The 24,992-nt window shown below is 50.9% G+C and overlaps 1 protein-coding gene across 2 annotated transcripts in view; it reads left to right on the top strand.

Annotated features, from left to right (window-relative positions):
* Positions 1-24,992, top strand: part of LOC144611540 (ras-related protein R-Ras2-like) — a 102,887-nt gene that overhangs the window by 35,876 nt on the left and 42,019 nt on the right. The window contains exon 1 of one of the 2 annotated variants that reach the window (XM_078430686.1): positions 17,409-17,473. The exons of the other annotated variant lie outside the window; for it this stretch is intronic. The gene's annotated coding sequence lies outside the window, so the exon portion shown is untranslated. Of the gene's footprint in view, positions 1-17,408; positions 17,474-24,992 lie in introns of those variants that run through there. 2 annotated transcript variants of the gene reach the window in all.

The following is a 24,992-nucleotide window of genomic DNA, read 5'->3' as shown; positions in this document are numbered from 1 at the left end:
CTGGGCCTACAGTGTCCGAGTCCACAGTGTCCGGGCCCACAGTGTCCGGGCCTACAGCAGCTCACGGGCCTACAGTGTCCAAGCCTACAGTGTCCGGGCCCAAAGTATACGGGTCCACAGTGTCCAGACCCAAAGTATCCGGGTCCACAGTGTCCGGGCCTACAGTGTCCGGGCCCACAGTGTCCGGGCCCACAGTGTCAGGGCCCACAGTGTCCGGGCCCACAATGCCCTGGCCAACAGTGCACCTTGGGCCTAATACGGGACAAGGGCGGTCCCGTACGGGACAAACCAATTTAGCCCAATATACGGGATGTCCCGGCTAATACGGGACAGTTGGCAACCCTACCCCGACAGTCCTTTCAGGTGAGGCAGAGGTTCACTTGCACCTCCTCCAACCTCATCTACTGTAACCTGGGCTCTCCTGTGTGTAACATCGGCGAAGAAAACCCAGGCGGGCCACGGGGAGAACGTGCAAACTCCGCACAGGCAGCGCCCGTGGTCGGTTTCGAACCTGGGTCTCCGGCGCTGTGAGGCAGCAGCTCTACCGCTGCGCCCCCTGGTTGAAGGTCATCAGGGTAAAATTAAATCAAAACCATATCAAGCCCTACTTGCCTGGGATGAATAGCAGCCAAATTAGCAGGAAAAACTGATTTTGTTCATACTTCTTGGAACTTACAGTGAAGAAAATAATTATTGCCCTTCATCACCATAACAATAACTGCACGCAAAATGAAAATGTTTCTGATAAAGTTAAATATAGCAGCTCTTTCTTTCTGTTTATAGTCTATGGTTGCGCCACTAGTAACCTTAAGTGTTATAATTTGATGTGCTAACTATACTTTCCTATCCTGGTGTTTGTGAAGGACTTTGTGAAGGACCTTTTTATAAACCGGGACATAATGTCAAAGAGTGATACAGTGTGGAAACAGGCCCTTCGGCCCCACACCGGCCAACATGTCCCAGCCTCACCAGTCCCATCTGCCCGCGTTTGGCCCATATCCCTCCAAACCGGTCCTATCCATGTACCTGAATAACTGTTTCTTAAACGTCGCGATAGTCCCTACCTCAACCGCCTCCTCTGGCAGCTCGTTCCATACACCCACCACCCTTTGGGTGAAAAAGTTACCCCTCAGATTCATAATAAATCTTTTCCCCTTCACCTTGAACTCATGTCCTTTTTGTCCACGATTCCCCTACTCTGGGCAAGAGACTCTGTGCATCTACCCCCGATCTATTTCTCTCATGAGTTTGTACAACTCTATAAGATCACCCCGGTCCTCCTGTGCTCCAAGGAATAGAGTCCCAGCCTGCTCAACCTTTCCCTATATCTAAATAAATAGTCATGCACTATTTATTTCCATTCAGAATAGGGTTGCCAACTGTCCCGTAGTACATCCCCTATATTGGGCTAAAGTGGTTTGTCCGCCCATGTCCCGTATTAGGCCCGGGGGGCGCTGTAGGCCTGGACACTAGGCCCAGGGGGCGCTGTAGGCCCGGACACTGTTGGCCCGGTGCGCGCTGTGGGCCTGGAGACTGTAGGCCCAGGGGACGCTGTAGGCCTAGACACTGTAGGCCTGGGAGGGCACTGTAGGCCCAGACACTGTTGGCCCGGGGCGCGCTGTAGGCCTAGACACTGTAGGCCTGGGAGGGCGCTGTAGGCCCAGACACTGTTGGCCCAGGGCGCACTGTAGGCCTGGACACTGTAGGCCTGGGGGGCGCTGTAGGCCTGGACACTGTAGGCCTGGGGGGCGCTTTAGGCCCGGACACTGTAGTCCCGGACACTGTGGGCCCGGACAGTGTAGGTCTGGAGGCCCGGGCGCCGCCTAACGGAGGTTGCATAGCAACCCGCCTCCCGGCCCGGGCGGCCGCCATTGGTGGAGCGGGAGCACGTGGCCGCTGGCTGGGTGAGGTCACGTGGGGCGCGGGGCAGTGACGTCGCCTTGTCCCTTATTTGGGAGTGAGGAAGTTGGCAACCCCTAATTCAGAGGGCCATTGGAAGCAGCAACCTCAAACGAGACCCCATTCCGTCACCCTCTCGTCTCCTTCACATCTCCAGCCTTTGTCCACGCATCTTCCAGTCAAAACCACCCTCATCCAGCCGCACATTGTCCTGACCCCACCTCTCCCTTCCAGCTTTCTCTCCCCCCCCACCCTCCAACTGCACGGTGGCGCGGGGGTAGAGTTGCTGCCTCACAGCACCAGAAACCCGGGTTCAATCCAGACCAGTCCAGTCTTCACGGAGTTTGTACGTTCTCCCCGTGACCCGCGTGGGTTTTCCCCGGGCGCTCCGGTTTCCTCCCACGCTCCAAAGACGTGCAGGTTTGCAGGTTAATTGACTTGGTAACAATTGTAAATTGTCCCCCAGCGTGCTTAGGGTAGCGCTAGTGAGCGGGGATCGCCGGTCGGCGCGGACTCGGTGGGCCGAAGGGCCTGTTTCCGCGCTGTGTCTCTAAACTAAACTACAGTCAGTCCGAAGTCGGGTCCCAACCCAAAACCTCACCGTTCCACGTCCCCCAGAGATGCTGCCTGACCTGCTGAGTTACTCCAGCATTTTGTACCTGTCCACGCTCTCCAGAGATGCTGCCTGACCCCTGAGTTACTCCAGCACTCTGTGTTCCATACACAGTGTTCAGTTCAGTATAAGTATCGGGATGAGAGTCATTAACCTGAATTATTCTGAAGTAAAATTGTAAAGATACAAACGGAAACAAAGTGACTGAATCTTTACTGGACTTTTATTCTATGTTCCAAAACAGTAAAGTCCTCTGTTGTTCATGCCATTCTGTTGTTCATGCCATTTGCTTGACCTCTGATGCAACTTTACTTCCTGAAATCAGTCATCTATATACTAACACTCTCGTATGTTTGTTTGTTTGTTCCTGAACCACAGCCAAAACGGTACAGGACAGCGCGACAATTTTAGGCCCACCTTACTCACCATCGTCCCTTTGGTGCTAATGGAAGAAGTTTCATTGAAATCGGTGTTATATTTTTTAAGTTATTCACATTTTAAAGTTTAGATTTTTAGATTTAGATTTAGAGATACAGGGCAGAATTTAGAAGGATGAGAGGGGATCTTATCGAAACGTATAAGATTATTAAGGGGTTGGACACGTTAGAGGCAGGAAACATGTTCCCAATGTTGGGGGAGTCCAGAACCAGGGGCCACAGTTTAAGAATAAGGGGTAGGCCATTTAGAACGGAGATGAGGAAAAACTTTTCCAGTCAGAGAGTTGTGAATCTGTGGAATTCTCTGCCTCAGAAGGCAGTGGAGGCCAATTCTCTGAATGCATTCAAGAGAGAGCTAGATAGAGCTCTTAAGGATAGCGGAGTCAGGGGGTATGGGGAGAAGGCAGGAACGGGGCACTGATTGAGAATGATCAGCCATGATCACATTGAATGGCGGTGCTGGCTCGAAGGGCCGAATGGCCTCCTCCTGCACCTATTGTCTATTGTCTATTGAAACAGGCCCTTCGGCCCACCGGGTCCGCGCCGCCCAGCGATCCCCGCACACTAACACTATCCCACACCCACTGGGGACAATTTTTTTACATTTGCCCAGCCAATTAACCTACATACCTGTACGTCTTTAAATCTATCTCCGAGGGAGGGAGGGGGAGGGCGGGAGGAGGGAGGTGGAGGGAGGGGGGGAGGATGGAGGATGAGGGGGGTTGAGGGGGATGGAGTGGGGGGGGAGGGGGAAGGGGAGGGGGAGTGGATGGTGGAGAGGGAGCGGGGAGGGGGAATGGAGGGTAGGGGGAGTGGGGAGGGGGAAGAGGGTGGGAGGGGGTAATGGGGGGAGTGGGTGAGGAGAGGGTGGGGGGAGGGTGAAGGGAGGGGGTAATGGGGGGAGGGGGAGGGGAGGGGGGAGTGAGGAGGGTGGGAGGGGGTAATGGGGGAGGGGGGGAGTGGGTGAGGAGAGGGAGGGGGGAGGGTGAAGGGAGGGGGTAATGGGGGAGGGGGGGAGTGGGTGAGGAGAGGGAGGGTGGGAGGGGGTAATGAGGGGGGCGGAGTGGGGGATGAGAGGGTGCAGGAGAGGTTTGGGCCCAACGGGACCACTTGGTCTACAGTTACCGCCTGTAGAGTTGCCGCCTTACAGCGAATGCAGCGCCGGAGACCCGGGTTCCATCCCGACTACGGGCGCCGTCTGTACGGAGTTTGCACGTTCTCCCCGTGACCTGCGTGGGTTTTCTCCGAGATCTTCGGTTTCCTCCCGCACTCCAAAGACGTGCAGGCTTGTAGGTTAATTGACTGGGCAAATGTAAAAACTGTCCCTAGTGGGTGTAGGGTAGCGATCGCTGGTCGGTGCGGAATCGGTGGGCTCGTTACCGCGCTGTATCTCTAAACTAAAATAAACTAACGCATAAAACATAGGAGAAGAATGAGACTGTTCGACCCATCGAATCTTCTCTGCCGTTCGATCATGGCTGATCTATTCCCCCCTCTCAACCCCATTCTTCTGCCTTCTGCCCGTAACCTTTGATCATGAAACTTCGAGGAGTAGATCGGGTGAACGCACAGAGTCTCTTGCCCAGAGTGGGGGAAGTCGGGAACCAGAGGGCGTAGGTTTAAGGTGAAGGGGGATAGATTTATGGGAATCTGAGGGGTAACGTTTTCACACATTGGGCGGTGGGCGTATGGAACGAGCTGCCGGAGGAGACAGTTGAGGCTGGGACTATCGCAATGTTTAAGAAGCAATTAGACAGGTACATGGATGGGACAGGTTTGGAGGGATATGGGCCAAACGCGGGCAGGTGGGACTAGTGTAGCTGGGGCATGTTGGCTGGTGTGGGCAAGAGCCCATCACGTCTACTCTGCCATTCAATCATGGCTGATCTATCTCTCCCTCTCAAGCCCACTCTCCTGCCTTCTCCCCATAACCCCTGACACCCGCACTGATCAAGAATCTGTCAATGTGCACCGTAAAAATACCAAATGACTTGGCCTCCACCGCCATCTGTGGCAATGAATTCCACAGATTCACCGCCCTCTGGCTAAAGAAATCCCTCCTCATCACTGGAGTAGAAAGTAGATAGGTTATGCGTACGGTGGAGGAGATTAAAATAAACAGAGGAACAGGTCGTGACTGGGAGACAAGGCCTGGGCGGCCGCCATTAGTGGTGCCCGAGACACAAGATGGCCCACGGGACTCAAGATGGCCACCGGTACACAAGATGGCCCCCGGTACTCAAGATGGCCCCTAGGACTCAAGATGGCGGGAGAGGGTGGGGCTGAAGATGTCCTGGTTGGGTTTAGCTCCAGGGCCTGGCCAAGCTGGTCATCCGCGAGTCACGGCGCCAGGCGGAAGAGGGCTCTGCCCGAGCCGGCTTCCCACCCCCTTCCCGGGGGTTACGTCAGCCTGAAGAAGGGTCTTGACCCGAAACGTCACCCATTCCTTCTCTCCAGAGATGCTGCCTGACCCGCTGAGTTACTCCAGCGTTTTGTGACGCAGGTCACGGGGAGAACGTACAAATTCCGTACAGACAGCGCCCGTAGTCAGGATGGAACGCAGGTCTCTGGCGCTGTGAGGCAGCAACTCTACCACTGCGCCACTCTGCAGGCCCGACTATGGTTTATTAGGGTTACTTAGCTATTATTTTATTGCATTAGTGATTATTATATATTTATCAGGGTGTTATTGTGTTTATGTGGGGCTTAATAGGTGGCGCAGCGGTAGAGTTGCTGCCTCACAGCGCCAGAGACCCGGGTTCCATCCCGGCTACGGGTGCTGTCTGTATGGAGTTTGCACGTTCTCTCCGTGACCTGAGTGGGTTTTCTCCGAGATCTTCCGTTTCCTCCCTCACTCCAAAGACGTGCAGGTTTGTAGGTTAACTGGCACGCGGGTCACGGGGAGAACGTACAAACTCCGTACAGACAGCACCTGTAGTCGGGATCGAACCCGGGTCTCCGGCGCTGCAAGTCAGCAACTCTGCCACCGTGCCGCCCCCTTAATGGAATGGACGGGGCATGTTGGTCGGTGTGGGCAAGAGACATCAGCCTGAAGAAAGGGTCTCGACCCGAAACGTCACCCATCCCTTCTCTCCCGAGATGCCGCCTGACCCGCTGAGTTACTCTGGCATTTTGTGTCTACCTTCGATTGAAGCCAGCACCTGCAGTTCTTTCCTACACTAAAAAGGAATAGACTATCTTGTCATCACACTGGTGTTTGTGAGGTCTGGCCGTGTAGACAATAGACAATAGACAATAGGTGCAGGAGTAGGCCATTCAGCCCTTCGAGCCAGCACCGCCATTCAATGCGATCATGGCTGATCACTCTCAATCAGTGTAGAAGATGGATGTGCTGCTTCCATTATCAATGATGAATTAGAACGTGTTTGATTAGTGCGGGTGTCATGGGTTACGGGGAGAAGGCAGGAGAATGGGGTTAGGAGGGAGAGATGGATCGGCCACGATTGAATGGCGGAGTAGACTCGATGGGCCGAATGGCCTAATCCCGCTCCTATCACCTATGAACCTATGACCGTATTAATTGGGGGACCCAGTCTGGGGTGGGCCGCCGAGAATTCTCTGCCACAGAAGGCAGTGGAGGCCAATTCACTGGATGTTTTCAAGAGAGAGTTAGACATAGCTCTTGGGGCTAACGGAATCAAGGGATATGGGGAGAAAGCAGGAACAGGGTACTGATTCTGGATGATCAGCCATGATCATATTGAGTGGCGGTGCTGGCCTGAAGGGCCGAATGGCCTCCTCCTGCACCTATTGTCTATATTTCTATAAAGATAGATCAGCCACGATTGAATAGCAGAGTAGACTTGATGGGCCGAATGGCCCAATTCTGCTCGTTGAGTTTATGAACTTATGAAAACAAACTATTGCACTGTGCCCAGGTTCATGTGACATTAAAGTATCATTGAATTATTAAATTCAATACCAGAACTCTAAAACTATTCAAACTATTCCAACACCGTTTCAACACCAGCGAGGAAAATTGTCCAGGCATGCTCATCGATGAAACAGTGCAGGATAGTGTCTGACTGCACCAGGGATCTTGGGCTTTTTAGTCTAGTTTAGTTTTGTTTAGAGATACAGCGCGGAACGGGGTACTGATTGAGAATGATCAGCCATGATCACATTGAATGGCGGTGCTGGCTCGAAGGGCCGAATGGCCTCCTCCTGCACCTATTGTCTATTGTCCACCGAGTCCAATAGACAATAGACAATAGACAATAGGTGCAATTTTAGTATATAGATGTAGATCGGCATATAGTATATAGCTCCAGGGCGGCACGGTGGCGCAGCGGTAGAGTTGCTGCCTTACAGTGAATCCAGCGCCGGAGACTCAGGTTCGATCCTGACTACGGGCGCCGTCTGTACGGAGTTTGTACGTTCTCCCCGTGACCTGCGTGGGTTTTCTCCGAGAACTTCGGTTTCCTCCCACACTCCAAAGACGTGCAGGTTTGTAGGTTAATTGGCTGGGCAAATGTTTAAAAAAATTGTCCCTAGTGTGTGTAGGATAGTGTTAGTGTGCGGGGATCGCTGGGCGGCGCGGACCCGGTGGGCCGAAGGGCCTGTTTCCGCGCTGTATCTCTAAGTCTAAAATCTAAAAATTTAAAATCTAGATGAGATGAAGTTTGTGCATTATTTGATGAGTAGCTGAGAGGCAGTAGGAATAAATAAGTGTATTCTTCCTCCTACCCCTTTTCAAACATGTAAGATTTAATTTGTGTTGTTAATCGGAATTTATTCATCGAGTTGTGTCTAGGTTTATCGTTCATTTCATTTTATTGGTGTTTTGTTTAGTTTTTATCTTTTTTTGTTTTACATGTTTGAAATAAAATATATGAAAAGAAACACTCTTGACTCTTCATCAAGCCAGTGTGGCTGAATATTAACCCAATCATTCTCGTCTAAATCACCAGGCAAGTGCCAGCGATTGCCATTGATGTCAGTGCTGGCAAATGCAGCCGTTGCAATCAGACCACTAGTCCCAGGGAACCTCTGGCGACAAGAATCGACCCACGCACACCAAACCTACACCCCCCCCCCCCCCCCCACCCCCCATCACCCCGTCTGAAGAAGGGCCTGAAATTTTTCAGTCAGAGAGTTGTGAATCTGTGGAATTCTCTGCCTCAGAAGGCAGTGGAGGCCAATTCTCTGAATGCATTCAAGAGAGAGCTAGATAGAGCTCTTAAAGATAGCGGAGTCAGGGGGTATGGGGAGAAGGCAGGAACGGGGTACTGATTGAGAATGATCAGCCATGATCACATTGAATGGCGGTGCTGGCTCGAAGGGCCGAATGGCCTCCTCCTGCACCTATTGTCTATTGTCCACCCGAAACATCACCCATTCCTTCTCTCCAGAGATGCTGCCTTTCCCCGCTGAGTTACTCCAGCTTTTTGTGTCTATCTTTGATCCAAACCAGCATCTGCAGTTCTTCGAGAGACACAAAATGCTGGAGTAACTCAGCGGGACAGGCGGCATCTCTGGAGAGAAGGAATGGGCGACGTTTCGGGTCGAGACCCTTCTTCACACTCTGCGATTCTTTCCTACCTATCACCCTCCGGGCTTTGTCCTGACTCTCCCCTCCCCCCCCCCCCCCCCCCCCTTTCTTTCCCCCCCACTCCCTAAAGAAGTACAAGTGATTTGGGGGCAGCACGGTGGCGCAGCGGCAGAGTTGCTATTGTCCTCAGTGTGCGTCAGTGTGCAGGTTGATCGCTGGTCGGTGTGGACTCGGTAGGCCGAAGAGCCTGTTTCTGCCCAGTATCACTAACCTAAACTAAAAGGGTCCCGACCCGAAACGCCACTTATACATTTTCTTCAGCGATGCTGCCTGACCCACTGAGTTATTCCAGTACTTTGTGGGGTTTTTTTTAACCCTATACTCATGGCATTTTACTCTTTCACAACTGCCCCCATTTCCCCCTCCCCCTTCTCTTCCCTGCAAATTAGTTCATAGATCATATGAATACAATTAGGCCGTTTAGTTTAGTTTAGTTTAGTTTGGTTTAGAGATACGGCACAGAAACAGGCCCTTCGGCCCACCGAGTCCGTGCTGCCCAGCGATCCCCGCACATTAACACTATCCTACCCACACACCAGGGACAATTTTCTACCAAGCCAATTAACCTGCAAACCTGCACGTCTTTGGAGTGTGGGAGGAAACCGAAGATCTCGGAGAAAACCCACGCGGGTCACGGGGAGAACGTACAAACTCCACACAGACAGCGCCCGTAGTCGGGATCGATCCCGGGTCTCTGGCGCTGTGAGGCAGCAACTTTACCGCTGCGCCGCCGTGCCGACCTAATTTCACCACTCACCAACACACTAAGGGCAATATGCAGCGGCCAATTAACCTATCAACCTACATGTCAGGGGCAATTAACCATCATTACTCATCATGCCGAGGGAAGGAACAAAGGGGGGACCACCGTGAGGGAGGGGGAGCAAAGGGGGACTTTGTAATTACTTTGTAATTTTGTAAGTGCCCTTTATGTGGCGACTATTTGCATACCTTGGGTGTGCTAGCAAAGACTTTCACTGCGACTTGTCACATATGACAAGTCAATTCAAATGTGCCGACGACGGAAGAATGAGATCCCTTGATATGTGGGGAGAGGGAGAAACATGCAGGGTGACGTGCAAACTCCACACAGGTAGCTTCTGAGGTCAGCACTGAGTAGGGGTTGCCAACTTCCTCACTCCCAAATAAGGGACAAAAGGCGACGTCACCGTCCCGCGCCCCACATGACCTCACCCAGCCAGCAGCAGCCACGTGCTCCCGCTCCACTAATGGCGGCCGCCCAGGCCGGAAGGCGGGTCGCTACGCAACCTCCGTTAGGCGACGCCCGGGCCTACAGTGTCCGGACCTACACTGTCCGGGCCTACACTGTCCGGGCCTACACTGTCCGGGCCTACACTGTCCAGGCCTACACTGTCCGGGCCTACAGTGCCCCCCTGGCCTACACTGTCCAGACCTACACCGTCCGGGCCTACACCGTCCGGGCCTACATCATCCGGGCCTACAGTGTCTGGGCCTACAGTGGCCGGGCCTACAGTGGCCGGGCCTAATACGGGGCAAGGGCAGTCCTGTAAGGGGCAAACCAATTTAGCCCAATATATGGGATGTCCTTGCAAATACGGGACAGTTGGCAACCCTAGGACTGAACCTGGGTCACTGGAGTTGTAACTCCTTGAGCTGTGCCACCGTGATCCCAGAAATGAATGAATAAAATAAAGCTTTGAAGTGTGGTGTTGCAACGTGGTAAATGAAGGAATCAAATTACACACTGTGCCAAACAAAATGTATAATCCTTTCAACGGTTATCACAAAATGCTGGAGTAACTCAGCGGGTCAGGCAGCATCTCGGGAGAGATGTAATGTGTGACGTTTCGGGTTGGGCCCCTTCTTCAGACTAAAGAAGGGTCTCGACCCGAAACGTCACCCATTCCTTCTCTCCTGAAATGCTGCCTGACCCACCGAGTTAGATTTAGATTTAGATTTAGAGATACAGCGCAGAAACAGGCCCTTCGGCCCACCGGGTCCGTGCCGCCCAGCGATCTCCGCACATTAACACTATCCTACACCCACTAGGGACAATTTTTACATTTGGCCAGCCAATTAACCTACAAACCTGTACGTCTTTGGAGTGTGGGAGGAAACCGAAGATATCGGAGAAAACCCACGCAGGTCACGGGGAGAACGTACAAACTCCGTACAGACGGCGCCCGTAGTCGGGATCGAACCTGAGTCTCCGGCGCTGCATTCGCTGTAAGGCGGCAACTCTACCGCTGCGCCACCGTGCCGAGCATCTGCAGTTTTTTTTCCTGTATAACCCTTTCACAGTTCCAAGACCAGTCTCACCCCGGTCACTCCCTCTCCTCCCCTCTCCCATCGGGCAAGAGGTACAGAAGTGTGAAAACGCACACCTCCAGATTCAGGGACAGTTTCTTCCCAGCTGTTATCAGGCAACTGAACCATCCTCCCACCTGCTAGAGAGCGATCCTGACCTACTATCACTTGGACTATCTTTAATCGGACTTTCCTGGACTTTACTCGCTGGCTTGTACTCGCTGGAATTTTGAAGATTGAGGGGGGATCTTATAGAAACATATAAAATTCTTAAGGGGTTGGAGAGGCTAGATGCGGGAAGATTGTTCCCGATGTTGGGGGAGTCCAGAACCAGGGGACCGAGATGAGAAAACATTTCTTCACACAGAGAGTGGTGAGTCTGTGGAATTCTCTGCCACAGAAGGTATTTGAGGCCAGTTCATTGGCTATATTTAAGAGGGAGTTAGATGTGGCCCTTGTGGCTAAAGGGATCAGGGGGTATGGAGAGAAGGCAGGTACGGGATACTGAGTTGGATGATCAGCCATGATCATATTGAATGGCGGTGCGTACAGGCTCGAAGGGCCGAATGGCCTACTCCTGCACCTATTTTCTATGTTTCTATGTTTCTATGTTTATCTTGCTACAAACGTTATTCCCTTTACCCTGTATCTGTACACTGTGGACGGCTCGATTGTAATCATGTATTGACTTTCCGCTGACTGGTTAGCGCGCAACAAAAGCTTTGCACTGTACCTCGGTACACGTGACAATAAACTCAACTAAACTAAACTAAACTAAACATAGGGCAAAATGCTGGAGTAACTCAGCATGTCAGTCAGGCAGCATCTCTGAGAAAAAAAAGGAATCGATGAAGTTTCAGCTCAAGACCATTCTTCAGACTAAACTAAAGTAAAGTAAGCTAAACTCAGGTCGGCACGGTGGCGCGGCGCTAGAGTTGCTGCCTCACAGCGCCAGAGACCCGGGTTCCATCCTGACTACGGGCGCTGTCTGCACGGAGTTTGTACGTTCTCCCCGTGACAGCGTGGGTTTTCTCCGGGCGCTCCGGTTTCCTCCCACGCTCCAAAGGCGTGCGGGTTTGTCGGTTAATTGGCTTCGGCAAAAATAGTCAATTGTCCCTGGAGTGTAGGAAACTAAACTAAACTAGAAGCTTTTCACTGTACCTCAGTACACGTGACACTAAACGAAACTAAACTAAACTCCGCCCCCCTGACATCAGTCTGAAGAAGGGTCTCGACCCGAAACGTCACCCATTCCTTCTCTCCCGAGATGCTGCCTGACCTGCTGAGTTACTCCAGCATTTTGTGAATAAACTAAACTTTGACCCGCTGAGTTACTCCAGCATTTTGTGAATAAATACCTTCGAATGAAGGGTCTCGACCCGAAACGTCACCCATTCCTTCTCTCCCGAGATGCTGCCTGACCCTCTGAGTTACTCCAGCGTTTTGTGTCTACCCATAACTAAACAATGCAACAAGTGAGAACAAAACCCTTCACTGGAAACTTCTTTGCCACTTCCTTTAATTTGTTGTCCGTCTCTTTTATCCCGTATAACACACACAATGTGCAGATTTTGTTCTGCCTGCTCCTAGTTCCCCCTGTGCAGTGTTGCGAGAGCACTAGGACCCTGCGGGCAGCAGCAGCAGCAGCAGGGGTGGTGCAGCATTGTTGCCATTCCTGCGGTGTGTGTATGAGGAAGTGATTCATGCTTTGCAGCCTCTGCAACGCATAATGCAGCCCCCCCCCCGGGCATGGTCTGCAGGGGCCTGGGGTTGGACAGGGAGGGGTGGGGTGGGGAGGTAGGTGCGGTACTTTCCTGAGCCCTTGTTCTGGGGAGAGTCCAGCCTCTGTGAGCTTCCACAAGCCCTTGGGAGAAACAGTCCTCCACTCTCTTAAAGATACAGTCAAGTGTGTGTAGGAAGGAACTATATACAATAGACAATAGGTGCAGGAGGAGGCCATTCAGTCCTTCGAGCCAGCACCGCCATTCAATGTGATCATGGCTGATCATTCTCAATCAGTACCCTGCCTTCTCCCCATACCCCCTGACTCCGCTATCCTTAAGAGCTCTATCCAGCTCTCTCTTAAATGCATTCAGAGAATTGGCCTCCACTTCCTTCTGAGGCAGAGAATTCCACAGATTCACAACTCTCCGACTGAAAAGGTTTTTCCTCATCTCAGTTCTAAATGGCCGACCCCTTATTCTTAAACCGTGGCCCCTGGTTCTGGACTCCCCCAACATTGGGAACATGTTTCCTGCCTCTAATGTGTCCAACCCCTTAATAATCTTATACGTTTCGATAAGATCTCCTCTCATCCTTCTAAATTCCAGTGTAAGAAAATAACTGCAGATGAAAATAGCGGGCAGCGTCTCTGGAGAGAAGGCATGGGTGACGTTTCGGGTCGAGACCCTTCTTGGGCAGCGTCTCTGGAGAGAAGGCATGGGTGACGTTTCGGGTCGAGACCCTTCTTGGGCAGCGTCTCTGGAGAGAAGGCATGGGTGACGTTTCGGGTCGAGACCCTTCTTGGGCAGCGTCTCTGGAGAGAAGGCATGGGTGACGTTTCGGGACGAGACCCTTCTTGGGCAGCGTCTCTGGAGAGAAGGCATGGGTGACGTTTCGGGTCAAGACCCGTCTTCGGTCTGAGGAAGGGTCTCGACCAGAAACGTCACCCATGCCTTCTCTCCGGAGACGCTGCCCAAGAAGGGTCTCGACCCGAAACGTCACCCATGCCTTCTCTCCAGAGATGCTGCCCATCCCTCTGAGTTACTCCAGCACTTTGTGTCTAGAGTCAAGAGTGTTTTATTGTCAATGGAAGATAAGACACAAAATGCTGGAGTAACTCAGCGGGACAGGCAGCGTCCCTGGAGAGAAGGAACGGGTGACGTTTTCGGGTCGAGAACCTTCTTCAGACTGAGAGTCTGGGGAGAGGGAGACACAGAGATAAGGAAGCGCGAGGCGAGGAAACGAGACATCAAAGGGGATGGGGGGGAATCAAGGAAAATGGCACGGTGGCGCAGCGGCAGAGTTGCTGCCTCACAGCTCCGGAGACCCGGGTTCGATCCTGATCACGGGTGCTGCCTGTATGGAGTTTGTACGTTCTCCCCGTGACCTGCGTGGGTTTTTTCCGGGTGCTCCAGTTTCCTCCCACACTCCAAAGACGTGCCGGTCTGTAGGTTAATCGGCTTGGCGTAAGTGTAAATTGTCCCTAGTGTGTGTAGGATGGTGCTAATGTGATTGCTGGTCAGTGAGGTGTCTCTGCTGTATCCACCAAAGGCTCGACGGGCCGAATGGCCTACTCCCGCACCTATTGTCTATTGTCTATTGTCTAACTAAAACTAAGGCTCAGGTGATCATTCTTGTCATGCCTAACATGTTCTCTGCATGTGCCAAATTCTTCACAGATAATTAATTTCAAAGTGCAGTTTACTGAAATAATTTTTCTGGTTCATTTCCGGGACCTCAGTGTTGTTGACAAGGCCAGCTTTTTTTTATCTCCAATCCTTAATTAGCCGGTTCCACCAGATTCAGGAGTACTTTCTTGCTCGCTGTTATCAGACTGCTGATGAAAGATTGGAAAGACTGGGCTTGTATTCGCTGGAGTTTAGAAGGATGAGGGGGGATCTTATAGAGACGTATAAAATCAGAAAAGGACTGGACAAGCTAGATGCAGGAGAAATATTCCCAATGTTGGGCGAGTCCAGAACCAGGGGCCACACACAGTCTTAGAATAAAGGGGAAGGCCATTTAAAACTGAGGTGAGAAGGAACTTTCTCACCCAGAGAGTTGTGAATTGGTGGAATTCTCTGCCACAGAGGGCAGTGGAGGCCGAATCACTGGATGGATTTAAGAGAGAGTTAGATAGAGCTCTAGGGGCTAGCGGAATCAAGGGATATGGGGAGAAGGCAGGCACAGGGTACTGATTGTGGATGATCAGCCATGATCACAATGAATGGCAGTGCTGGCTCGAAGGGCTGAATGGCCTCCTCCTGCACCTGTTTTCTATGTTTCTATGTTTCTATGTAACCCTGCGGGAATGACCAGCCACATCATTGCCCATCTCTCACCCAACGTCGAGTTATTCAGGCCATGACTTAATGTTGGCCCATTTTGCGGCACAGTGGTAGAGAATCAGGCCCTTCGGCCCACCGAGTCCACGCCCTCTTCTGCTTGCGTGTGGCGCGCACAGCCTAAAGTTGTAGGCCGAGGGTAGACATCCAGGCCAGGGCAGCAGCAGTTGCTGGGTGGATGGCCTTGATGCCACCAGGGAAACGCCTCAGTAAGCAGTCACTCACGTGGGACGTGTGGGATGGTCTGGTCTGGATATCCGCAGTGGCAAGCAGGGCTGTCTGTCTGTCACCCCCCACCTGTGCAGGTGATGGGCTGTTATAGACAATAGACAATAGGTGCAGGAGGAGGCCATTCGAGCCAGCACCGCCATTCTATGTGATCATGGCTGATCATTCTCAATCAGTACCCCGTTCCTGCCTTCTCCCCATACCCCCCTGACTCCGCTATCCTTAAGAGCTCTATCCAGCTCTCTCTTGAATGCATTCAGAGAATTGGCCTCCACTGCCTTCTGAGGCAGAGAATTCCACAGATTCATAACTCTCTGACTGAAATGGTTTTTCCTCATCTCAGTTCTAAATGGCCTACCCCTTATTCTTAAACTGTGGCCCCTTGTTCTGGACTCCCCCAACATTGGGAACATGTTTCCTGCCTCTAACGTGTCCAACCCCTTAATAATCTTATACGTTTTGATAAGATCTCCTCTCATCCTTCTAAATTCCAGTGTATACAAGCCTAGTCGCTCCAGTCTTTCAACATATGACAGTCCCGCCATTCCGGGAATTAACCTAGTAAACCCACGCCCTCAATAGCTGTTCTTGCATGGAGGGTGTGGATCCTGTTCAGGGTTAGCCATTGCTTGCGATGGAGGTCAAATCCCGGTGGGTTCACTGTGGGGGGTCTGTGATCACCTCTCAGTCGTTGGTATTGGCATCTTTCCAGGCTCTGCCTTGGGGGTCAAAGTCCTCCAGGGATTTGGCTGAAGACCAGAAGGGTTTGCGGTAGTTCAGGTGCATGTTGGGCAGATTGCATGTTGGCCATCGATGAAAGGGTCTCTACCCCAAACGTCACCCATTCCTTCTCTCCAGAGATGCTGCCTGTCCCGCTGAGTTACTCCAGCATTTCATATCTATCCCTTAGATTGACTCCATCCACACCTCACGCTGCCTCGACAAGGCCAGCAGCAGAATCAAGGACCAGTCTCACTCACCCTGGCCACTCCCTCTTCTCCCCTCTCCCATCAGAGCCATGAAAACGCACACCTCCAGATTCAGGGACAGTTTCTTCCCGGCTGTTATCAGGCAACTGAACCATCCCACCACAACCAGAGAGCAGTGCTGAACTACTATCTACCTCATTGGAGACCCTCGGACAATCTTTGATCGGACTTTACTGGCTTTACCTTACACTGAACGTTATTCCCTTATCATGTTTAGTTTAGTTGTGAGACACAGCGTGGAAACAGGCTCTTCGGCCCACCGGGTCCGCGCCGACCAGCGATCCCCGCACACCAACACTATCCTACAAACACTAGGGACAATTTTTTACATTTACCAGCCATTGCCCAGCATCACGAAAATCGAAAATAGTGCAAGTTGAAAATGCATTTAATACACCTGACCTACCCAACATCATAGCCTAGTCTAACCTACCCAACATCATAGCCTAGTCTAACCTACCCAACATCACAGCCATGGCAGCTCCCAATCGTGGCAGACTGGGAGTTGTGGCTTGCTGCCATTGCCCAGCATCACGAGAGTTTAGTTTGGTTTAGAGATACAGCGCGGAAACAGGCCCTTCAGCCCACCGAGTCCGCACCGTCCAGCGATCCCCGCACACTAACACTATCCTACACACACTAGGGACAATTTACACACACACCAAGCCAATTAGCCTACAAACCTGCACGTCTTTGGAGTGTGGGAGGAAACCGAAGATCTCGGAGAAAACCCACGCAGGTCACGGGGAGAACGTACAAACTCCGTACAGACGGCGCCCGTAGTCGGGATGGAACCCGGGTCTCCGGCGCTGCATTCACTGTAAGGCGGCAACTCTACCGCTGCGCCACCGTGACCGATAGTGTTAATTTGCGGGGGTCGCTGGGCGGCGCGGACTCGGTGGGCCGAAGGGCCTGTTTCCGCGCTGTATCTCTAAATCTAAATCTAAAATAAAAAAATCTAAAACCCCTGTATCTGTACACTGTGAATAGCTCGATTGTATTCATGCGTTGTCTTTCCGCTGACTGGTCAGCACGCAACAAAAGCCTTTCACTGTACCTCGGTACACGTGACAATAGACTAAACTGTGACAGTAACTGATATAAAGCTGAAGTTTGAATCTAAAATTCCAACTATCAGAGTTCCCAGTGATACCTGATAGCACACAGTGACCTACAGTTAAACAGGGATTTCAAAAGACTATTAACTCACCTTTATTTACATTTCCCTACTGCCTGGAACCAGCACACAGTGCAAACTGATATACGTTTTAACCCCTGAAGATCCAGATTGTTTCCCAGTGGTTCATGGAACAACTCACAAACTCAATTAAGCTGGAAAGGGTGCAGCAAAGATTCACCTTCTTCAGCTTCTCTTCTCGGTAAGCAAAGCAGTTATTTCAAAAAGGCTAGAATATAAAAACAGGGATGTGATGTTGAGGCTCTATAAGGCACTGGTCAGGCCACATTTGGAGCATTGCGAACAATTTTGGGGCACCATGTCTGAGGAGGGATGTGCTGGCTCTGAATGCATTCAAGAGAGAGCTAGATAGAGCTCTTAAGGATAGCGGAGTCAGGGGGTATGGGGAGAAGGCAGGAACGGGGTACTGATTGAGAATGATCAGCCATGATCACATTGAATGGTGGTGCTGGCTCGAAGGGCCGAATGGCCTCCTCCTGCACCTATTGTCTATTGTCTATTCAAGTCAAGTCAAGTCAATTTTATTTGTATAGCACATTTAAAAACAACCCACGTTGACCAAAGTGCTACACATCTGATTAGGAAAAAAAAAGAAACATTGGCTCTGGAGAGGGTCCAGAGGAGGTTTACGAGAACGATCCCAACAAAGAGTGGGTTAGCACCAAAGATACTAGAGGAGCAAGATGGACCACTCGACCCTAACAACCGTAGCGCGTTTCGGCGGCCATTTTAGTCGGCAGAAACTTGCAGAAACATTTTTAAAGAAAAATAACAAAAATCTGTGAATTGATAGATGAGATATATTCTGCATTTTAATGGTATCATCACACATACCGTTCCCCCACAACACTGATCACACTGCGAGAGGCAGAGCGAACGGCGGGTTTTGCTTACTAAAATGGCGGCCGTCACGCTCCTTTGCGTTCTACACTTCAGTGTAGGCGATTTAAACGGAGTGGTCCATCTTGCTCCTCTAGTATCTTTTGGTCAACACACATGATGAGCGTGTGTCGGCACTGGGCCTGTACTCGCTGGAGTTTAGAAGGATGAGGGGGGCGATCTTATTGAAACATACCGAATAGTGAAAGGCCTGGATGGAGTGGATGTGGAGAGGATGTTTCCACTAGTGGGGGAGTCTAGGACCAGAGGGCACAGCCTCAGGATAAAAGGATGTTCCTTTAGGAAGGAGATGACGGTGAATTTCTTTAGCCAGAGGGTGGTGAATCTGTGGGATCTGTTGCCACTGACGTCAGTGGAGCAACTCAGCGGGTCCGGCAGCATCTCTGGAGAAATAGAACAGGTGAACCCTTCATCAGACTGCGCAGGTCTTGGTTCTATGAGATAATGTGTTTGTACTTTGTCTCTGAGGCCTATGGACACCCATCTCAGTGGGTTAAAGGCCATTGAATTTAATGAGCCATGGCACAATATCAATGGGTAACTGAATTATTGGATCCCATTCCGGAACAGCACGGTGGCGCAGCGGTAGAGTTGCCGCCTTACAGCAAATGCAGCGCCGGAGACCCGGGTTCGATCCCGTCTACGGGCGCCGTCTGTACGGAGTTTGTACGTTCTCCCCGTGACCTGCGTGGGTTTTCTCCGAGATCTTCGGTTTCCTCCCACACTCCAAAGACGTGCAGGTTTGTAGGTTAATTGGCTGGGTAAATGTAAAATTGTCCAGGAAGGAACTGCAGATTACGCTGGGTTTAAGCCGAGGATAGTAACTCGGCGGGACGGGCCGTATCTCTGGAGAAAACAGGTGACGTTTCGGGTCGAGACCCTTCTTTACACTGAACGTCAGAGTGAGGAAAAACTTTTTCAGTCAGAGAGTTGTAAATCTGTGGAATTCACTGCCTCAGAAGGCAGTGGAGGCCAATTCTCTGGATGCATTCAAGAGAGAGCTGGATAGAGCTCTTAAGGATAGCGGAGTCAGGGGGTATGGGGAGAGGGCAGGAACGGGGTACTGATGGAGAATGATCAGCCATGATCACATTGAATGGCGGTGCTGGCTCGAAGGGCCGAATGGCCTCCTCCTGCACCTATTGTCCATTGTCTCGGGAAAGGGAAACGAGAGATATTGACGATGATGTGGAGAGATAAAGAACAATGAATGAAAGATAGGCACAAAAGTAACGAAGATAGAGGAAACAGGTCATTGTTAGCTGTTTAGGAAAGAAAACTGCAGATGCTGGTTTAAATCGAAGGTAGACACAAAATGCTGGAGTAACTCAGCGGGTCAGGTAGCATCTCTGGAGAGAAGGAATGGGTGACGTTTCGGGTCGAGACCCTTCTTCAGACGAAGGGTCTGAAGAAGGGTCTCGCCCCGAAACATCATCCATTCCTTCTCTCCAGAGATGCTGCCTGACCCGCTGAGTTACTCCACCATTTTGTGTCTACCTATTGTTAACTGTTTGTTGGGGGGGAAATTGTCCCTGGTCAGTGTAGGATAGTGTTAGTCATAGAGTCAGAGAGTGATACAGTGTGGAAATGGGCCCTTCGGCCCAACATGCCCACACCAGCCAACATGTCCCAGCTACACTAGTCCCACCTGCCTGCACTTGGTCCATATCACTCCAAACCTGTCCTATCCGTGTTAGTGTGCGGGAATCGCTGGTCAGCGCAGACTCGGTGGGCCGAAGGGCCTGTTTCCGCACTGTATCTCTAAACTAAACTAAATTAGTGGAACGTGAAAGGTGGCACTGATGGAGTCTGAGTGTCTGAGTCTTGGCAAGAAGGTTAATAGTCAGGCACAGTTAGATGCCATGGACAGTAACCTAACAACAGGGCTGACACCTCAAAGAGGGTCCACCTAAGGATAAGGGGTCGGCCATTTAGGACTGAGGTGAGAAAAAACGATCTCACCCAGAGAGTTGTGAAACTGTGGAATTCTCTGCCACAGAAGGCAGTGGAGGCCAATTCACTGGATGTTTTCAAGAGAGAGTTAGATATCGTTCTTGGGGCTAACGGAATCAATGGGTGTGGGGAGAAAGCAGGAACGGGGTACAGATTTTGGACGATCAGCCATGATCATATTGAATGGCTGTGCTGGCTCGAAGGGCAAAATGGCCTCCCCCTGCACCTATTTTCTATGTTTCTATGTTTCCATCACGCGAGTAGTTCTTTGGAATTTACCCGGGGAGATAATGAGGTGTTTGTACCAATTCAAATGTTTGGAATTCCTGAGGGGATTCTTCAGATAGAACCAAGGACGAAGGCTTCATGACCACAGAGGGCCACAGAGGCCGAGTCAATGGATGTTTTTAAGGCAGGGATAGATAGATTCTTGATTAGTACGGGTGTCAGGGGTTATGGGGAGAAGGCAGGAGAATGGGATTGGGAAGGGAAGAAGTAGATAGACAATAGACAATAGGTGCAGGAGGAGGCCATTCGGCCCTTCGAGCCAGCACCGCCATTCACCGTGATCATGGCTGATCATTCTCAATCAGTACCCCGTTCCTGCCTTCTCCCCATACCCCCTGACTCCGCTATCCTTAAGAGCTCTATCCAGCTCTCTCTTGAATGCATTCAGAGAATTGGCCTCCATTGCCTTCTGAGGCAGAGAATTCCACAGATTCACAACTCTCTGACTGAAAAAGTTTTTCCTCATCTCAGTTCTAAATGGCCTACCCCTTATTCTTAAACTGTGGCCCCTGGTTCTGAACTCCCCCAACATTGGGAACATGTTTCCTGCCTCTAACGTGTCCAACCCCTTAATAATCTTATACGTTTCGATAAGATCTCCTCTCATCCTTCTAAATTCAAGTGTATACAATTCCAGTATATAGAAGATCAGCCATGATTGAATGGCGGAGTAGACCCGATGGGCCGAATGGCCCGATTCTGCTCCCATAACTTACAGACTTTTCGCCAAGCAGTGGCAGTCTGAAGAAAGGTTCCAACTTGAAACGTCACCCATCCAGAGATTGGTTTAGTTTAGCTTAGGGTTGAGATACAGCGCGGAAACAGGCCCCTTCGGCCCACCGAGTCCGCACCGACCAGCGATCCCCATTCACACTAGGGCCAATTCTCTGAATGCATTCAAGAGAGAGCTGGATAGAGCTCTTAAGGATAGCGGAGTCAGGGGGTATGGGGAGAAGGCAGGAACGGGGTACTGATTGAGAATGATCAGCCATGATCACATTGAATGGTGGTGCTGGCTCGAAGGGCCGAATGGCCTCCTCCTGCACCTATTGTCTATGATTCTATGTTTAAATGGCCTTCATCCATTATTCAACCTTTCAAGCCTGCTCAGCTGTTCACTGAGATCGTCGTGTCTGCTCTGTGTCGTAACCCCTTCACACATCCATTAGGGAGGCACAGCAGCGCGGTGGGTGGAGCCGCTGCCTCACAGCGCCAGAGACCCGGGTTCCATCCTGACCTCGGCTGCTCTCTGTGTGGAGTTTGCACGTTCTCCCCGTGACCGCGTGGGTTTCCTGCCTTGAGCTCTCATTTCCTCTCACATCCCAAAGACGTGCGGGTTTGTAGGTTGATTGGCCCCTCTGTAAATTGTCAATAGACAATAGGTGCAGGAGGAGGCCATTCGGCCCCTTCGAGCCAGCACCGCCATTCAATGTGATCATGGCTGATCATTCTCAATCAGTACCCTGTTCCTGCCTTCTCCCCGTACCCCCTGACTCCGCTATCCTTAAGAGCTCTATCTAGCTCTCTCTTGAATGCATTCAGAGAATTGGCCTCCACTGCCTTCTGAGGCAGAGAATTCCACAGATTTACAACTCTCTGACTGAAAAGGTTTTTCCTCGTCTCCGTTCTAAATGGCCGACCCCTTATTCTTAAACTGTGGCCCCTGGTGTCCCCAGTGTGTGGGGTAGAAATCGTGTAGTGGGGGGATTGCTGGTCAGTGCGGACTCGATGGGCCGAAGGGCTTGTTTTCGCGCTGTATTTTTTAACTAAACTCAACTCAGGCTAATTGGTTTGTAGGTTAATTTTGTAGGTTAATTGTAAATTGCCCCTGGTGTGTAGGGAAAGTGGCATGAACTCGATGGGCCTGATTCCACACTGTATCTCGAAATTAAAACTTTTTCCCTACTAGAGGGTCGTAGAGTGATACAGCGTGGAAACTTCGACCCTTCGGTCCAACTTGCCCAACACGTCCCAGCTACACTAGTCCCACCTGCCTGCGCTTAACAATATAACAACTACAGCATGGAAACAGGCCTGTCCGGCCCTACCAGTCCACGCCGACCATTCTCCCTGACCTAGTCTCATCTACCTGCACTCAGACCATAACCCTCCAATCCCCTCCTATCCATATACCTATCCAATTTACTCTTAAATAATAAAATCGAGCCAGCCTCCACCACTTCCACCGGAAGCCCATTCCATACAGCCACAACCCTCTGAGTAAAGAAGTTCCCCCTCATGTTACCCCTAAACCTTTGTCCCTCAATTCTGAAGCTATGTCCCCTTGTTGGAATCTTCCCCACTCTCAAAGGGAAAAGCCTACCCACGTCAACTCTGTCCGTCCCTCTCAAAATTTTAAAAACCTCTATCAAGTCCCCCCTCAACCTTCTACGCTCCAAAGAATAAAGACCCAACCTGTTCAACCTCTCTCTGTAGCTTAAGTGCTGAAACCCAGGCAACATTCTAGTAAATCTCCTCTGTACCCTCTCCATTTTGTCGACATCCTTCCTATAATTTGGCGACCAGAACTGCACACCATACTCCAGATTCGGCCTCACCAATGCCCTGTACAATTTCAACATTACATCCCAACTTCTATACTCGATGCTCTGATTTATAAAGGCAAGCATACCAAACGCCTTCTTCACCACCCTATCCACATGAGATTCCACCTTCAGGGAACAATGCACAGTTATTCCCAGATCCCTCTGTTCCACTGCATTCCTCAATTCCCTACCATTTACCCTGTACGTCCTATTTTGATTTGTCCTACCAAAATGCAGCACCTCACACTTATCAGCATTAAACTCCATCTGCCATCTTTCAGCCCACCCTTCCAAAAGGCCCAAGTCTCTCTGTAGACTTTGAAAATCTACCTCACTATCAACTACTCCACCTATCTTAGTATCATCTGCATATTTACTAATCCAATTTGCCACACCATCATCCAGATCATTAATGTAAATGACAAACAACAGTGGACCCAACACAGATCCTTGGGGCACTCCACTAGGCACTGGACTCAAACCAGACATACAATTGTCAACCGTTACCCTCTGGTATCTCCCATTCAGCCATTGTTGAATCCATCTTGCAACCTCACTATTAATACGCTTGGTCCATATCCCTCCAAACTTGTCCTGTCCATGTACCTGTCTAAACGATGGGATAGTCCCAGCCTCAACTACCTCCTCCGGCAGCCCGTTCCACACACCCACCACCCTCTGTGTGAAAAAGTTACCCCTCAGATTCCTATTAAATCTTTTCCCCTTCACTTTGAACCTATGTCCTCTGGTCCCCGATTCCCCTACTCTGGGCAAGAGACTCTGTGCATCCACCCGATCTATTCCTCTCATGATTTTGTACACCTCTGTAAGATCTCCCCTCATCCTCCTGCGCTCCAAGGAATAGAGACCCAGCCTGCTCAACCTCTCCCTGTAGCTTGTGTAAGAAAATAACTGCAGATGCTGGTACAAATCGAAGGTATTTATTTCACAAAATGCTGGAGTAACTCAGCAGGTCAGGCAGCATCTCCCTATAGCTCAGACCCCATAGTCCTGGCAACATCCTCGTAAAGCCTCTCTGAACCTTTCACCCTTGACAAATATCTACTTCAGAACTTTGGTGAAGGAAAGAGTAGGTATCTGCACAGCTGCTGCCTGACATGATACTACCTGATAAGGCAGTTTAAATGGAGCTGATAATCTAACCTGTTTCTCTTCAATCACCTCCGATCGACATTTCCACAGTGACACACTGAGTCATGGACAAAAATGATGGTGATTGTAACTCGGTGCTACCAATCATCCACTTCATGTTCTGACTTGCCCGCTGCGTTCATTTAGAGTAGTTTAGTTTAGTTTAGTTTAGAGACACAGCGCGGAAACAGGCCCTTCGGCCCACCGAGTCCGCGCCGCCCAGCGATCCCCGCACATTAACACCAGCCTACACACACTAGGGGCAAACTACGATTGTCACCAAAGCCAATCAACCTACAAATGGTACTAGTTTTGTTCAGCTTAAGGGGTGCACAGCTTGGAAACAGGCCTGAAGTAGGGTCTCGATCCGAAATGTCACCCATTCCTCTTCTCCAGCTGCCTGTCCTGCTGAGTTACCCCAGCTTTTTCTGTCTATCTTCGGTAGAAACAGGCCCTTCAGCCCATCGAGTCCTCGCCGACCAGCGATCACCTGTAACACTAATACTATCCCACACACTAGGGGCAATATACAATTTTTACCGAAGCCAATTAACCTACAAACCTGTACGTCTTTGGAGTGCGGGAGGAAACCGGAGCACCCGGAGAAAACCCACGCTGTCACGGGGAGAACGTACAAACTCCGTACAGACAGCGCCCAAAACAACAGGTGCTGGCTCGAAGGGCCGAATGGCCTCCTCCTGTCCACGTTGGCCAGCGGTCACCCCATACACTAGCTCTATCCTGCGCTCTAGGGGCAATTTCAACATCTATACACTAAAACTCTCGTTTGTTTGTTTGTTTGTTCCTGAACTACGGCCAAAACGGTACAGGATAGCACAACAGTTTTGGGCCCAACTTACT

Source organism: Rhinoraja longicauda, chromosome 40, assembly GCF_053455715.1.
Source record: "Rhinoraja longicauda isolate Sanriku21f chromosome 40, sRhiLon1.1, whole genome shotgun sequence".
Lineage (NCBI taxonomy): Eukaryota > Metazoa > Chordata > Chondrichthyes > Rajiformes > Arhynchobatidae > Rhinoraja > Rhinoraja longicauda.
Note: the sequence above shows the minus strand (reverse complement) of the source record. Positions and strands in the feature narration are given on the sequence as shown.